Here is a 16,867-nt window from a genome sequence, read left to right on the forward strand (position 1 = left end):
CTGTTCGACCTGTTGCCCTCTGGCAGGCGCTACAGATGCATCAAATCGAGGACCAATAGACTGAGAAACAGTTTCTTTCCGAGAGCCATCTCCATTCTGAACTCTCACACACACACGAGAACACCCTTACCTTGCAGAACAGCATTGTGATGTGTTTTTATATACCCTATTCAGTACTGAATTCCTTTGCACTCTCTTATTTATTTATCTAATTTATATATTTGTCTGTATTATTGTTGTATTGCACTGGAGAGGGGAGCCCTCTAATCTCGTTGCACACTTGAGTACAATGACAATAAAGGGATTTCTAATTCTAATTCTAAAAACGAGGCTGGGCGGAAGTGGGCCGGAAGCCGGGACAACGACCCGCGATCGAAGACTGGTCAGGCGGGCGTCCGGGTGGCCAGACCAGCGAGTCCAGTTGTGGCCATTCAGGCGGACGTCCGGGAGGCCAGATCAGTGAGTCCACCCGTGGTCCTTCGGGCGGCCGTCCGGGGGGGCCCGAACGCCACATGGAGTTTGCTGACGAGGCCGAGACGAGGAGCGGCGGCGGGACCCCGGGAGCAGCGGAGGCAGGAGCTTGGAGCGGCGGGGAGTCGTCGGACCCCGCCGGAACAGGGACGAGAAGCGGCGGTGGGTCGTCGCACGCTGTCGGGGCAGGAACTTGGAGCGGTGACGAACCAGATGCAGCCGAGAACGGAACGTGGAGCGGCGGCTGGTCGTCGAACGTCACAGAGACAGGGACGTGGAGCAGCGGCTGGTCGTCGAACCCCGCCGAGACAGGAACGTGGAGCGGCGGCTGGTCGTCGAACCCCGCCGAGACAGGAGCGTGGAGCGGCGGCTGGTCGTCGAACCCCGCCGAGACAGGGACGTGGAGCGGCGGCTGGTCGTCGAGCCCCGCCGAGACAGGGACGTGGAGCGGCGGCTGGTCGTCGAGCCCCGCCGAGACAGGAACGCGGAGCGGCGGCTGGTCGTCGAACCCCGCCGAGACAGGAACTTGGAGCGGCGGCTGGTCGTCGAACCCCGCCGAGACAGGAACTTGGAGTGGCGGCTGGTCGTCGGACGCCGCCGAGACAGGAACCTGGAGCGACGGCTGCGGGCCGTGCTCTGCCGAAACGTGAGCTTGGGGCGGAAGCAAGGCGTGCTCCGCTTGAACTAGGGCTTGGGTCGGACGCCATACAGGCTCCGCAGGTACGGGAACAGGGGACGGACGCAAAGCGTGCTCCGCCTGAACATGAACTTGGGACGGACGCAGGATGTGCTCCGCCTGAACGAGAACTTGGGACGGACGCCGGACGGGCTCCGCCTGAACGAGAACTTGGGACGGACGCAAGACGTGCTCCGCCTGAACATGAACTTGGGACGGACGCGGGATGTGCTCCGCCTGAACGAGAACTTGGGACGGACGCAGGACGTGCTCCGCCTGAACGTGAACTGGGGACGGACGCACAACGTGCTCCGCCTGAACATGTACTTGGGACGGACGCGGGATGTGCTCCGTCTGAACGAGAACTAGGCTCTGCAGCTGGGTTGGGAGGCTGCAGCTGGCGAGGAGCCGGGACGGGAGGCTGCAGCTGGTGAGGAGCCGGCACTGGAGGCTGCAGCTGACGAGGGGCCGGCACTGGAGGCTGGGAGCCGACGAGGGGCCGGCACTGGAGGCTGCAGCCGACGAGGGGCCGGCACTGGAGGCTGCAGCTGTCGAGGAGCCGGGACGGGGGCCCTGATCCTTATCAGCCTGCCGCCATAGGGAGTCAGGGGACCGGGAGACACGAGGGACCGAGACTACGGGTGCTGGTGATCGTGAGCTAAGACATGCCGGGGAAACGTGGTCAGGTACGGATACCGACGGTGGACGAGGTGAACGATGTGGCCGTGATCTACGTGACTTGGGACGAGGTGAACGACGCGAGGTAACGTGGGAGGTGGTCTCAAAACGGTCAAAAGAAAATGGTGACGGAAATTGTTCGGGGGGAGGAAAGTGACTGGTCCTAACCGAATCTGTGTCGCGCTGGGCATATAACAGGTTGTATATGTGTTCGAAGTCATCCTCATGATCTGAGTCTACAAAAATGTGAGGGGGTGTAATGGCATTGCGCTCAAAATCTTCTTCGTAATCTGAATCTATAATAAAATGGGGAGATATGACAGGTGGGTAATCCTTAATATTATCACGAAACGCAGGGAAGGAAACAGACGGGAAACGAAAAATTGTACCTACGTGAAGGACACGGGATTGGTCGGCAGGCTGAGGGGGGTAGTCCGAGCGGCGACGTCGATGACGCCGCCGGGAGCTTCCCGCTGGGTCCGGGTTAGGTCGGAACATTCTGTCGCGCTCGCCGGTCGGCGAGGAGGAGGGTGGACCCAAGAGTGCGGGGAAGACAGGCATAAGGGTAACTTAAAGGGAATTTATTTAAGAAATAAAACGAGAACAAACAATGCGGCCGGGTGCCAAAAATACCAGGTGAACGATGTGGCCGTGATCTACGTGACTTGGGACGAGGTGAACGACGCGAGGTAACGTGGGAGGTGGTCTCAAAACGGTAAAAAGAAAATGGTGACGGAAATTGTTCGAGGGGAGGAAAGTGACTGGCCCTAACCGAATCTGTGTCGCGCTGGGCATATAACAGGTTGTATATGTGTTCGAAGTCATCCTCATGATCTGAGTCTACAAAAATGTGAGGGGGTGTAATGGCATTGCGCTCAAAATCTTCTTCGTAATCTGAATCTATAATAAAATGGGGAGATATGACAGGTGGGTAATCCCTAACATTATCACGAAACGCAGGGAAGGAAACAGACGGGGAACGAAAAATTGTACCTACGTGAAGGACACGGGATTGGTCGGCAGGCTGAGGGGGGTAGTCCGAGCGGCGACGTCGATGACGCCGCCGGGAGCTTCCCGCTGGGTCCGGGTTAGGTCGGAACATTCTGTCGCGCTCGCCAGTCGGCGAGGAGGAGGGTGGACCCAAGAGTGTGGGGAAGCCAGGCATAAGGGTAACTTAAAGGGAATTTATTTAAGAAATCAAACGAGAACAAACAATGCGGCCGGGTGCCAAAAATAACCGGGGCCAACTAAACGTAACTGAACAGGCCCAAATGACGAGGGACAAAGACAGTGAACAAAACACGGGGGAACTAGAGCGGGAGCGAAAACAAGGAACAAGGACAGTGGCAAATTCTAAGGATCGTAAGCATGAGCGAGAACGAGAGTAGGGAGCGGCCGTGACAGTCCACAAGGGGAAGCAGGTGCGTGGCTGGTGGGGACGGAGTGCTGAGGGGAAACGCCCCTACTCAGCTGACAGAAACCAAAAACAACAACAAAAAGGCATGGGAGACGCGAAAACAACAGCAAACCCCTGCCATGACCGACACGGGTCATGACACACGGGGAGATCATGCAAACTCCACACAGGATGGCTGGAGATTGAACCCACGCCCGATGCTGTCTCTCACTGTGAGGCCATCGTGCTAACCAGTCAGCCACCGTGCCGCCTTGTTTGGGAATTAATGTTGTTAAACCTTGAGTCATTATTATAGGAAGTGTTCCTCTTTTTAGACTTTCGATATACAGTCAGTTCCGATTCAAAGAATTTGTACAGTTCTGAAACCAATCCATCATTTCCTTGAGATTTGTTATTCTTTAGGAGAGTAATAGCTTCTTTTACCTCCTCAGGCATAATAGGTTTTCACACAGCTCCATTTCTACTTTCGTAATTGTTTTAACAATTAAGGGAAACAAAGGGGCCTCAGTTGATGCCTGACAAAATTTAGAACTGCCTAAATTAGCATGAAATTGGCAACAGTGTTTTGCTATAAGATTGTGGTCCTCTATAAGTTTTCCATCAACATCGAATTTACTTATTTTATTAATATCGGCATGATGTTTTTCTAAATTAAAAAAGTAATGCAAGTTTTGTTCCCCTTCCTCCAGCCATCTTGTTCTGGACCTTATAAATGCTCCTTTAGCTTTTTGCAAGTATAGTTCATCTAATTTTGTTTGCAGAGTTGATAGTTCCACTTTTTCCGCCGCTGTTAAATTATCGATGAGTTTGGAAGACAAGCGGGTGATTCTTGAAATCACATTTAATTCTACAACCCTTCTGGATTTATCCAACTCACTACTAAATTTCCTGAAAAATTTACCAAGTTCGAATTTCAAAAGTTCCCAGTTAGTACAGAATTGTTTTTTTTTTTTATAGCTTTAGACATAAAGTAAGAGATTAAATTCGTTACCTCCCTTTTTACAACCTCGTCTGATAGTAACGACCTATTACGCTTCCATTTGTTGAACGTAAAGAACCAAGTTGAGAGGTCGACAAATTTATCTTAATGTATACTGCCTTATGAACTGTGAGAGCGGTAGGATGTACCACTTTAATATTGCTTTTATTAACACGCTTTCAAATTAGCCAAAAGTCAATTCTTGATTGTCTCGATCTTGTTTCATTATTCAACATAAATGTTTTGTTTATTGGATATTTTACTGTCCAGATATCATCAAGGTCAAATTCCATCCATCTTCTGTTCCACTTCTCCTCACTACGGCCACGGGGGGTGCTGGAGCCTATCCCAGCTATCTTCGGGCAGTAGGCGGGGGACACCCTGAACTGGTTGCCAGCCAATTGCAGGGCACACAGAGACAAACAACCATCCACGCTCACACTCATACCTAGGGGCAATTTAGAGTGTTCAATCGGCCTGCCATGCATGTTTTTGGAATGTGGGAGGAAACCGGAGTACCCGCAGGCACGGAGAGAACATGCAAACTCCACACAGGATGGCCGGAGCCAGGATTGAACCCACGCCCGCTGTTGTCTCTCACTGTGAGGCCATCGTGCGAACCAGTCGGGCACCGTGCCGCCCAAGGTCAAATTAATCCATAAAAGAAATTAAGTTAGTGTTTGTCCTATTTGATGAGCCAGGATTTATCCATGTTGTTATCTAACATAAGTAACACATCATTTGGAAATTTAGTTAACCAGTAAAACAGTAACTCATTGTTAAAGAAATTTAAGTTTGTATGTTCATCTGTTAGTTTTGTTGTTTAGTTTGTCATCTTAGCAAGTTTCAAACTATAACTAATCTTACAGGCCCCCTTTGTTGCACATGCATTCGTATCTTTCTGGCCTCAAATTGAACTGTCCTATGGGTGCCAGGTACGGCTCCTCGCGAATGTGACTCCCCAACGCCAGAACCCTCTTCTGTAAACACCTTATGCTTGGAGTGTTGATGACCTCTTAGACCCTTAGCAGAAAAAGTGAGACTCACTCACTTCTACGGCCGTAACTTATGACTTGGGGAGGTTCAGCACAAGGCTTGGTATCTCTGAAGCAACAATATCGTCATGGCCAGAAAGATAACTTGTATGTGTCAGGCCTTGTGAAAATACACCATACACCAAAAGATGTCTTGTAATCTGAAACCATTAGAATAGGCTGGAAGAGTGTGATGGAGTCAAATGTCAAGTTTCCCATTCTGTATTGCATATTCAAATTGCTTATGCTGATGCAAATAAAAACCATGTGTGCAGTCTAACACGCTGGCTTCGCCTCGGAGTTCGAGGGCTGCCCCGCGCGTAAATGACAGACAATCTTGGCTGGTTGATTCATTTGTTCAGGCTTGTTTTGATAGAAACATCCCTGACACTCATCAATTTACCTAATAAGGTGATCATTTTCAGTTTTTTTAGCTGGATGACATTCAGTGAGCAAAACTTCCCCGTTAAATCTGTTCTTTAAGGTAGCAACTCAAGCAGAATGTTCAGTGCCATGAGCAAACCACATACCATTCCCCCATTGTGATTTTCCAGTAATTTGTATCATTTGTGACAGAGTGAGTTTCTTGTCAATAGTCCAGGTCTGTCCTGAATTGTTTGGCAAAAAGAAACAAGGCTTTGCGTTTTGTAGAATTTCGTAAACCCCTAGCATTTAGAGAAAGAAGATTCAACAACAATAAACAAACAGTTGTAAACAAATAGAGCTAAAGATAGCCCTTTAGGTAAACCTGAAGATCGTTTAACTTTATTGTCAAGATCAGCACTTGTATACAGGTCATAAAGTCCAGGTAATAAAAGCTACACATAACAAACAAATATGGAGTTGCTTTACCTAGGTCATAAAAAACTAATTTTATAACCGTTTAACAATACCGAAAAAGCCCTCTTTTTAAATAAATCCAGAGTTAGAAGAACATTTGAAATAAAAAAGGTGGTCAGAAGCATGGATTTACCTCAAACTTGATCCCAAAAATAAAAGTTAAAAAAAAATAAAAATAAATATATATATATATATATATATATATATATATTCGTACTGTCAAGCGATTAAAATATTTAAAAATATTTAATCATGATTAATCGCATTTTTTCATAGTTAATCGCACATTTTATTAATTGCAAAAAAATCCCTTTATTCATTGTAAAAAAAAAATTCCTCACATTTTTTGTGTTTTATGTATATAATTCAATATGTTATTGAATTGTAATACCTTTAATGTATGAGAATTGAATTTTTTGTTTTCATGCAAATACTTTTTTTTTAATTGAAAAAATAAAGCATTGGGTTTGAATCACACAAAGTCACACAATACAGCGTGTCAACAGCCTTTCTAAGGGATCAAATTGGAGTAATATAAGAACTATAAAATGCCAACAAAGTGCAAATGAAATGGGTCAAAATAATGGGCTGTCACACTGAGGTAAATGTGGTTACTGAGAGGAGTCCAGTAATCACCGGTGAGCGCGACTGCTTCCGCCTTCTCCGCTTCCTGCAAGTCTTGAATGAGGGTTGCAATGGTCAAGGAATCTAAAGCTATCTGGAGACAGTTGAGAAAGCACATTATATTGGGCTGCTGTGCCCATCTGTATTTATGCCTCTGATGAGGAATTGTAATTTCATATCTTCAAACACCGATGTGGCTTTCAGAAGATGGCATAATAAAGGGCTTCGGAAGATCAAGGATCTGTATGAGAATAATGTGTTTTGGTCTTTCACCGACCTTTCATCGAAATTTAACCTACCAAATTCAAACTTTTTCATAATCTACAGGCTAAAAACTTTGCAAAAACACAGTTCCCTCATTTTCCCAACAGACCTCCTGAAACTCATTTGGATACTCTACTTGAAATGGCCCCTCAACAGAGTACCGTATTTTTACGGCCAAAAGATGCGCTATATCAAAGGGTGCAGCACCAGTTGAGGGTGCTATTTATGTCTTTGATACATAGACTGGGCGCGCCGCACTACAAGGCGCGTGCTCGCTCGCGCGTGCTCGCTCGCGCGTGCTCGCTCGCGCGTGCTCGCTCGCGCGTGCTCGTTAGCGCGTGCTCGCTCGCGTATGCAATTAAGGGCTCTCTGCCAGATGGCTGGTTAGAGAGATGTGAGAGAGAGGTGTGCTTTGGGCAGTGTCTTTTTTTGGGAGTTTTTGCAGTTTGTTGTCTAAACCTGTGATGTTTCTTGCTTGCAATAACATGAATGATAAGACAGACTATGACATGGTGGACAGCTGCCCCTTTGTCCAGCTTTCTCTTGCACCCTCACCCAAAAACGTGTTCACATAATGTATTTGTCACAGTCAATCTGAAGGAGAGATGTCTCAGACTTTGACCAGCAGGGTGTGCTAACATGTACTCTGGAATGCCTCAAAGTGATCAGGTTCAATGGTTGAGAGAGTTGCTCAGTCCATGCAATAGGCGTGTCGCATGACAAGGCGCCTCGATTCTTTTGGGGGAAATTTGGGACTTTAAAGTGCGCCTTATGGTCGTGAAAATACGGTAGATGCATTTTGGTTTTATATAAAATACTTGTTAGCATACTTCTGAAGTAGATTTGTGCTATTAAAAGAAGTTGGGAAGATGAGCTTCAGATGACACTATTTGCGCAACAATGGGATCTAGTTTTGATATTGATTCACTCATGCTCAATTTGTGCCCCTCATTCCTTGATCCAGTGTAAAATATTTTATAAAATACATTGTACCATTGCAAGATTATCTAAAATGTATTCAACTGTTAAAGACGCTGTCAGGTTTACCAATTTGACATATAGGGTTCATAGGCTAAAAGAAGAGAGGCACTCAGCTCAAGTGGAGACAGAAAGGTTAACGTTGATTTGGCAACTTCATCTCCCCTCCGTTCCTCTATGTTTGTTTCACACCCTCTATTTTTCTTTGTTTAACTTTAATGTATTTGAGCGTTTTGGATTAACGAATAGGATCTCCCAGGTAAATTCAGTCGTCGTCATCAACTTGGTCATCAGTGTCTCCTCCATCACCAGCACCTCTGTAATTAATCAAAGGATATATTTCCTGTAATTTGGAATTTGTTGGCGCGAGAGCTGTTGAGATAAGTCGGACAAACAAAGCGCGAATGCAGGGAATACAACAACATCCACACAGTACAAGGATTGAGGTGAACATTGTTATAGAAATCATTACAGAAAATACCATCCATCCTCCATCATCTGTACCGCTTCTCCTCACTAGGGTCGAGGGGGGTGCTGTAGCCTATCCCAGCTATCTTTGGGCAGTAGGCGGGGGACACCCTGAACTGGTTGCCAGCCAATTGCAGGGCACACAGAGACGAACAACCATCCGCACTCACACTCATACCTAGGGGCAATTTACAGTGTTCAATCAGCCTGCCATGCATGTTTTTGGAATCTGGGAGGAAACCGGAGTACCCGGAGGAAACCCACGCAGGCACGGGGAGAACATGCAAACTCCACACAGGATGGCCGGAGCTGGGATTGAACCCACGCCCGATGTTGTCTCTCACTGTGAGGCCATCGTGCTAACCAGTCGTTCACCGTGCCGCACAGAAAATACCATATTTTTATATTTACCAAATGTTTTGTTCCACCACTCATCCAATGCAGAGGAAGTCACACCTGAGTGTTCCTTCATCTTACGGTTCAGGGTGCGCAAGCCTGCAATGGCTCTTGTGAGGGACCCTTCCGGAGAAGTGTTGTTAGGAATGAATGTACAACATTGGTCCCCAAACATGGCGCAAACCCCTCCCCTCTCTGCCAACAGCATGTCCACCGGTTTTGAAATGCCATGAGCGATGTTGCTGCCAATTGTTCTTTAATAGCTATAAATCCCTCTTCAGTGAAGTTCCCCAATCTTTGCACGGTATAGTGTATGTAGTTTATTCGATCAACATTCTTATTCGGTGTAATCCAAAGAAGAATGGATTCGAACCCTGCTGCGATTTGATTTACCAACTTATACTCATCTGGTACGCCCCTTGGTTGGCCAATTGCATCCAAATAGGTCAATCACCATCCCTCCAGGAAGCACTTCGTCTTCTCCTGGAGTAATAATAGGTGGATTCGTGGGCTTCAACTGCTCTTTGAATGTACCCTGCTGTGGATGGAAAAATCGACACTGGGAAGAGAAGTGACATGCACAAGTTCCAACTGCGTCCTTTAATGAATCAAATAACTTAGTACCCCCGCACCACCACCACGCGTCGCTGCGTGGCAGTAGTGTACCTGCTTGGAGCACAGTTGTCTTACACCACGCTGGTGATAAGCTTCCCACTTTATTTTGTGTTCCTGTGAGATTAACACAAGTAAAGTTAGCTACTGCTACATCAGTAGAAAAGATAGGCTAATCTTTCGTTGCCTTAGTCACAGGGTACACATCATTCCAAGCAATACAGTCCGCATTAGGTGTTAATTTCGTCATTACTTCTAAAAGACATGTTGATGCTGCTGGAATTACTCGTAGCAATGGTCTCGGACCCATGCATGAAACACAGCTAGAATTTGCAGTTTTAGCAGCTGATTCCATTAATAGTAGCCAATTATTTCCTAATTGGGTAACTCCCGTAACAGCTAAAAAGTGATCATCTACAGAAAGTTTTCCTTAAAATTTTAGCACCATTTTAGATAGTTTATTTATCGAAGTTTCAGTCTCTATATTTTCTGTAGGGGTAGCCTCAACGGGATTCTTTAAAACGGTAGCTACACAAATTACAATAGTTTGATAGGATCTACCCCTTGAGAATATGGGTTTAAATCTAATTCTTCACATGGATTATTGTCGCATCCCCAATTTGTCGAGTTAATAGTTAACTGAAACCCTACCACTACGTGTGTTAATGAAAGTTTCTTCCGCAGGGTTTTTGCACATTTTTCAGTAGTCCAATCAGACCAATCTTGTCCCGTTTCTGCAACCAGTCCATCCCATCTTCTAGTTCTCGCAGTTAAGTACCATGTATAACTTTGTGCACTATACGCATGTCGTCCTACTTTGAAAACGGATGCTTCACTCAATTTAACTTGGGACCATAATATAATCGCAGTTGTCACTTTATTAGTCGGCAAACAAATCATTGACGCAGAGTTAGCAATACTGTTGCTCCTAGCGCATGATGTAAAGTTCTTTTTATCAGGTAATCTAAGATTGTTAGTTGAATCCCCATTATTATTATCTATTGGTCATATATTGGTGTATACAAAGCTTTCACTGCAACTAAAACTACAGAACACAAAATCTCAATTTTTATCCACGCGAAAGTCATGTCGACCGAGAGACCCCTAATAGGGTAGGGTGGCTTATAGTTCTTCACTGGCCTAAAATGTTTTCAGATCCTATTGATCTGCTCCCACCTCGTCACCAGACTTGCCTACCTTTCCCTTGTCGGGTGTCTCGATTGAGATGACCTTTTTACAATGAGCAAGGTGTATCCAGGTGTTTCGTGCTGCAATTTTTAATGCTGTTGATGTGGTCAGCAGAACTTGGTGAGGGCCTTCCCACTTCGGAGAGTTCCAGTGTTTCCTTTTTAGGCTCCGGATCAGAACCCAGTCTTCCGGAACGACCTGTTCGTCCTGTTGAAGAGAAGTACACTCCCATTCTGGCAATATCAATTAATTTCTTTTTTCTAAAGTTTTCCGCATGTAATCTGCTAGGTTGGCCTCATTATCAATTTCCCACTGTGTGGAAAAATAAGGTAATCTATATGGTCTGCCAAAAAGAACTTCATAAGGTGTCAGTCCTGTGGAACTTGTAATATTAATATGTAATTTTACAAGGTCTATACATTGAGTCCAAGGACGTTTATTTTCTTCCATACATTTTTTCAGTCTATTTTTTATCGTTCCATTCATTCTTTCCACCAGGCCTGCACTCTGGGGGTGGTATGAACAATGGTGTTTTAAAGCTATGTGAAACATTTGCCCTATTTTATTTATGATTGTATTTACGAAGTGTGTTCCATTATCACTATAGATTATTTCTGGTATACCAGATCTTGGTATTATATCTTTACATAATGATTTCGCAACTGTCATTGCATCTTGTTGTTTTGCTGGAAAAATTTCTCCCCATTTTGAGTATGCATCACTAATGACAAGACAATATTTTTTCCCTTCGCTTTTACTCAGTTCAATAAAATCCATGTGGATTCGTTGGAAAGGATATGTTGCTTGAGGAAACTGTCCTCGTTTTGAGCGTATGTTTCCCTGAGAATTGTGTCGAGTACAGATCATACATGCTCTACAAAATTTTTTTGAGAATAAATTAAAGCCATATGTTGTATAAAATTGGTTTATCTGTCCTACCATCCCTCCGGTTGACACATGTGACACACCATGTGTCAATATAGCAGCCCATCGAAAAAGATTTTTTGGAAGAATCGTTTTATTATCTGAACTGACATATATGCCATTAGCCAAAATAGCCCCTTTATCTAGCCATAGTTTTTGCTCTTGCACAGGACTGTTGTTGCATGTCTATAAGAGGATGTGGTCTCGCAGAACGTTATCTAGTGGCGCACACTCAGCCACACTTATAAATAGTTTGGTAGCTGCTTCTTTTGCTGTCTTATCTGCGAACGCATTTCCTAAAGTAATGTCATCAGTACCCGCAGTATGTGCGGAACATTTACATATTGCAATTTGGTTTGGTAATTGAACAGCATATAACAAATTAGATAGTTCAGCATGTGTTACGGGTTTTCCAGTAGATGTTATCATCCCTCTATTTTTCCAATATTGCGCAAATACATGACATGTCGAAAAAGCATATTGACTGTCATTATAGATTGTTACTGCTTTTCCAGTCATTAACTTACATGCCTCAGTTAGGGCTACCAACTCAGCAGCTTGAGCTGAATAATGAGAAGGAAGTGGTTCCGATTTTAACACCGTGTCTAATGTAACCCCCGCATAACTGTTTGTGTTTTCCCAAATTCGTTTTTCTTAGATGACCCGTCAACGAAAAGAATAATTCCGTTCTGTAAAGATTGATCTTTTAGATCAGCTCTGCACTTTGTCGTTTGCTCAGCCAGTTCCTGACAATCATGTTGTACACCATCTTCAGGGAGTGGCATTAAAGTTGCTGGATTTTAGCCTGTGCATCTTTCTAATGTGAGGTGCGGTTGTGATAACAACACAGCCATACAGGATAAGTGTCGTGTTGATGACAGAAATATCATGTTCGTCTGCAGTAGCAGTGCAGATACCGCATGTGGGACTTTTAAGGTCAATGGATGAAAAAGCACGACTGCTGAGCTGCTCTCCACAGCTAGTGATGCTGCTACAACAGCTCTGACACAATGAGGAAGCGCACGTGTCACATCATCTAACTTTAAAGAATAATACGCCACAGGTCTTAGTTTATCACCATACAGTTGAGCCAATAATGATGTCATGTAATCACCTTTGCAATCTACCATCTGAACGAAGGGTTTAGAATAATCTGGCAAGGCTCAGGCCGTACTAGACACCAAGGCCTGTTTGATATCACAAAATGCCCGCTCTGATTCTGTGGTCCATTGCAAAGGTGAAGACATTTTTAAATTATCTTCATACATCAATTTGGAAAGTGGTGCAACTATTTCTGCATAATTTGGAATCCACGTTCTACAATAATTCGTAAGTCCCAAAAATGGCATCATCTGTTTTTTAGTTTTTTAGTTGACGGTTTAGGAGCGTGCAAGACAGCCATTTTTCCGTCTTCTAAAATTGTTCTTCCTCTTTCACTTAAATTATGACCTAAATATTTAACCTGTTCTCTCCACAACTGTAATTTGTTTTTATTTACCTTGTGACCTTCTTTGGCTAAATGACACAATAAAGCAACAGTCTCTATTTTACAATTTTTGTATGTTTGTTGAAGCTAATAAAATATCATCCACATATAACAAAATTTGGCTTCCGCATGGCGGTTCAAATGTAGACATACTAGCTGTCATAACTTGTGAATAAATTGTAGGGCTTTCACAGTACCCTTGTGGTAATCTAGTAAATGCATATTTTTTGCCTTTATACGTGAACTCAAACCAGTATTGACTATCTTTATGAATAGGAACTGAGAAAAATGCGTTGCTCACGTCTATTACTGTAAAGACCGCTGCGTCTGGTCTTAATGAATTTAATAAAGTGTGTGGGTCAGGAACGCAGGGTGCCTTTTGTATTACGGCGGAATTTACTGCTTGTAGGTCTTGGACCATTCTCCAGCCTACAGAGGGCGGAGCCTTTTTTACTGGAAAAATAGGTGTATTACATGGAGAATCTGGACACTCAATTATTACTCCTGCACTAATCAATGATTCAATCACCGGTTGTATTCCCGCTAACGCATCTGGTTTTAATGGATATTGTTTAATGCAAGGCCGATATTCTGTTTTTGGTTTAATGTGTACGGGTTGCGCGCTTCTAATAAGTCCTACGTCTGACGGGAATGTTGCCCATAGGCAATCTGGTACTGTTTTTAAACTGTCCTCCTCTTCCTTCGTCAAGAGGTAAGAACCTCCATCTTGTCACATTTGGTGAAGGAAACGACTTGCATTGGTCTGTACTTCCCAAAACAATGCTTTTCTTGTAATTTTTTCCATCTCACTATGCTCCACACCTGGTACTTTATCATCTGGTTTCCAATCATCTGCATGTCTACCTCTTTGAACAAACCATCCCAATTCTCTCCATCCTAATTCAAAGGGTTTAAATAAAGATATTTGTGGTGTTATTCCCTTGTGTAAATGATCTAAAGTATGAGGCAGTCTAACTCCTGCAGCTGCAGTCCCCAGATTATCGGTATACAAATAATTGATCACTATTTTCTCGGGTGTGTATTTGTATAATTCGGTCTCATAGTTCAGATCTGGGCCTGGAGTCTGTTTATACCACATTGTTACATGGAGGGCGTTTTTATCCACTTCATTCTGTGTTTTTTTCATAAAATGTTTGGCTTGTTGAAGTAATTTTTTACCTGTACAAAGTGGCGGTTTGTTCGTCACATGTAACAAAAAATAAAAATGTGGTTCTCCAAGGCCTTTTATCACACACAAATCTGATTTTGTTATTTCATGTTTCCTTTTCATCACCATATTTCCCCCGAACGTCGGTACTAACGCTAACCCCAATCTACACATCCCATCTCTTCCCAACAAATTAACTGGACAATTTGGTACTACGAGTATTGGTATTTTACACGATCCTCCAAAAGGGTCTCTTATCCAAACGGGGTGTGTTTCAGAAACTTCAGATAACTCTCCCTGAGCCGTCCTGACAAATACTTTGTTGTTCGCCATTAAAGCTCCAGGAATTGGTTCTTTACAAGCAGTTCTACATGCTCCCGAATCACAAAGAAAAGTTATTGGTTTACCATTTACTGTTAGCTGTAACTCTGGTTTGGAATTATCAAATATTAAAATATCTTTTAAGCCAAGGAGTTTATGGCACGAAATGGTATCACACACACGTCACTTCTGCGCCGTTCCATCCCTCCTCTAACGGGTTGGCGTAAATAATAATAATAATAAATTACCGTATTTTCCGGGCCATAGGGCACTCTTTAAAGTCCCTAATCTTCCCCAAAACAAACAAAGCGCCTTGTAAAGCGACGCGCCCATTATATGGACTAAGCATCACTCGCGACCATCAACCCTTTTACTCATTGGGCTATTCGGAGTGCATGTTAGCACACCCTGCTGGACAAAGTCTGAGTCATCTATGCTTCTAATTGACCGTGACTTATACATTATGTGACTATGGTGTTTGGGTGATGGTGTAGGAGAAAGCTGGACAAAAGTGCAGCTTTCCACAATGTTGTAGTCTGTCTTATCATTTATGTTATTGCAAGCAAGAAACGTCCCAGGTTTAGACAACACACTGCAAAAAGCCCAAAGCACAACATGCACATCTCTCTAAACAGCCATGCACATCTCTCTAAACAGCCGTGTGATTGGCTGAGTCTGAGTGGCTCCCAAGAAGCCATTGCTGTAATTGGCTAAGGCTGAGTGGCTCCCAAGAAGCCATTGCTATAATCTTTTTGTGTTATTTTTATTTCTTTTGGGTATATAGATGGCATGAGAGATACATGTTTTGTGTTAATCTTATTTATTTGTTTCATTGTTTGCTTGTATGCTGAGTTTTTTTTTTGTTTTGATTTGAAACCGTGACTCTAATGAGTGTGGTGACCAGCAAGTCCCTCCCCTGACGTTGTATAGTAGACTATTGCCAAGACACCTTTTATTGGTTAGAGTCATTGTTATTGACAGTGATTCCTAATGGTTTTATGACATCTGTCATTGAAATGGGGTGATACCTCTGGCAACGATCCCTTAGGGGATTGAGTACTGGTGAGCTGGCATCAGCCGAGCTCGCGCGAGCGAGCGGCCGAGCTAGCGCGAGCGCCTTGTGGTGCGGCGCGCCTAGTATATGCATTAATGACAGAAATAGCACCCTCAACTGGTGTTGCGCCCTTTGATGCAGCGCGTCGTATGGCCGTAAAAATACGGTAGATTTGGAAGCGCCTTTCAGGACACTCAAGGACGCTGTATAGAGTAAAACACAAAGTAAAAACACAAATAGGGGTAAAAAAACACCAACACCGAAAACAAACTGGATAAAATACAAAGGTGGACGAGGGACATATCTGGACTTAGAGGGAGTAGTTAAGGCAGAACAGATGGGTTTTGAGTTTAGTTTTAAATACAGGGAGGCAATTACAGAGGTCAGGTGGGAGAGAGTTCCAGAGCTGAGGAGCAGAGTGGCTGAAGGCTCTGTCTTCCATGGTGCGGAGGCGGGCAAGGGGTACAGTGAGGAGGACGGAGGAAGAAGACCGGAGAGCACGGGATGGAGTGGCAATATGGACGAGGTCTGAAAGGTAGGGAGGAGCGAGGTTGTGAATACATTTGAAAGTATAAAGAAGAATTTTGAAGATGATTCGTTGATTGACTGGAAGCCAGTGGAGCTGCTGAAGGATGGGGGCGATGTGGTGGGTGGAGAGTGATCTGGTGATAAGCCGGGAAGGGAATTACAATAATCAAGGCGAACGGTGACGAGGCTGTGGATGAGAATGGCTGTGGAGTGGTGAGTGAAGGAGGGGCGGAGACGGCCGATATTACGGAGGTGGAAATAACAAGATCGAGTGATGTTGTTGATGTGGGATTGAAATGAAAGAGTACTGACGAGGATGACACCCATCCAACAATATGCGCGCTCGTTCTGCAATAGAAAGTTATAAGGAAGCCGGCATTTTCACGCACGAGTGGATTTATTCCTAATACACAGATTTACTACATGTGCACCTGGGTCTCGGGTCCCTCTCAATACAACTCTGTACGCCTTTCTTGCCACCAGCAGAAGTACTCTACATCCGAGTTGCCCAGTAACGATTCATACTATGCAATATGCAAATGGCACAGCAACAAAGGCATCCTGGCATGATTCTATTGGCTATGTGTATCCTGCAGTTAACTTTAGCTTGCTCTTATTGGTCTTTCTTCCCCTGCAGAATCACGGGGTGGCTCCTCCTGGTTGTGCTTGAGTCATCTCGTCTCCGCCCCCTCCTTGCGGTTATCACCGTCTGTTCTAAAACATTCCATTCTTGCATATTCTTGCACCACATACCCTGTTCC

At 44.5% G+C, this 16,867-nt stretch overlaps 1 pseudogene; it reads right to left on the minus strand.

Moving 5' to 3' along the window:
- Positions 1-431: 431 nt before the first annotated feature.
- Positions 432-13,697, minus strand: LOC148317969 (uncharacterized; annotated as a pseudogene).
- Between the last annotated feature and the right edge of the window lie 3,170 nt (positions 13,698-16,867).

The sequence above is a fragment of the Idiotropiscis lumnitzeri genome, chromosome 19 (assembly GCF_059441095.1).
Source record: "Idiotropiscis lumnitzeri isolate Australia: NSW breed Sydney's pygmy pipehorse chromosome 19, RoL_Ilum_1.0, whole genome shotgun sequence".
Taxonomy (NCBI): domain Eukaryota; kingdom Metazoa; phylum Chordata; class Actinopteri; order Syngnathiformes; family Syngnathidae; genus Idiotropiscis; species Idiotropiscis lumnitzeri.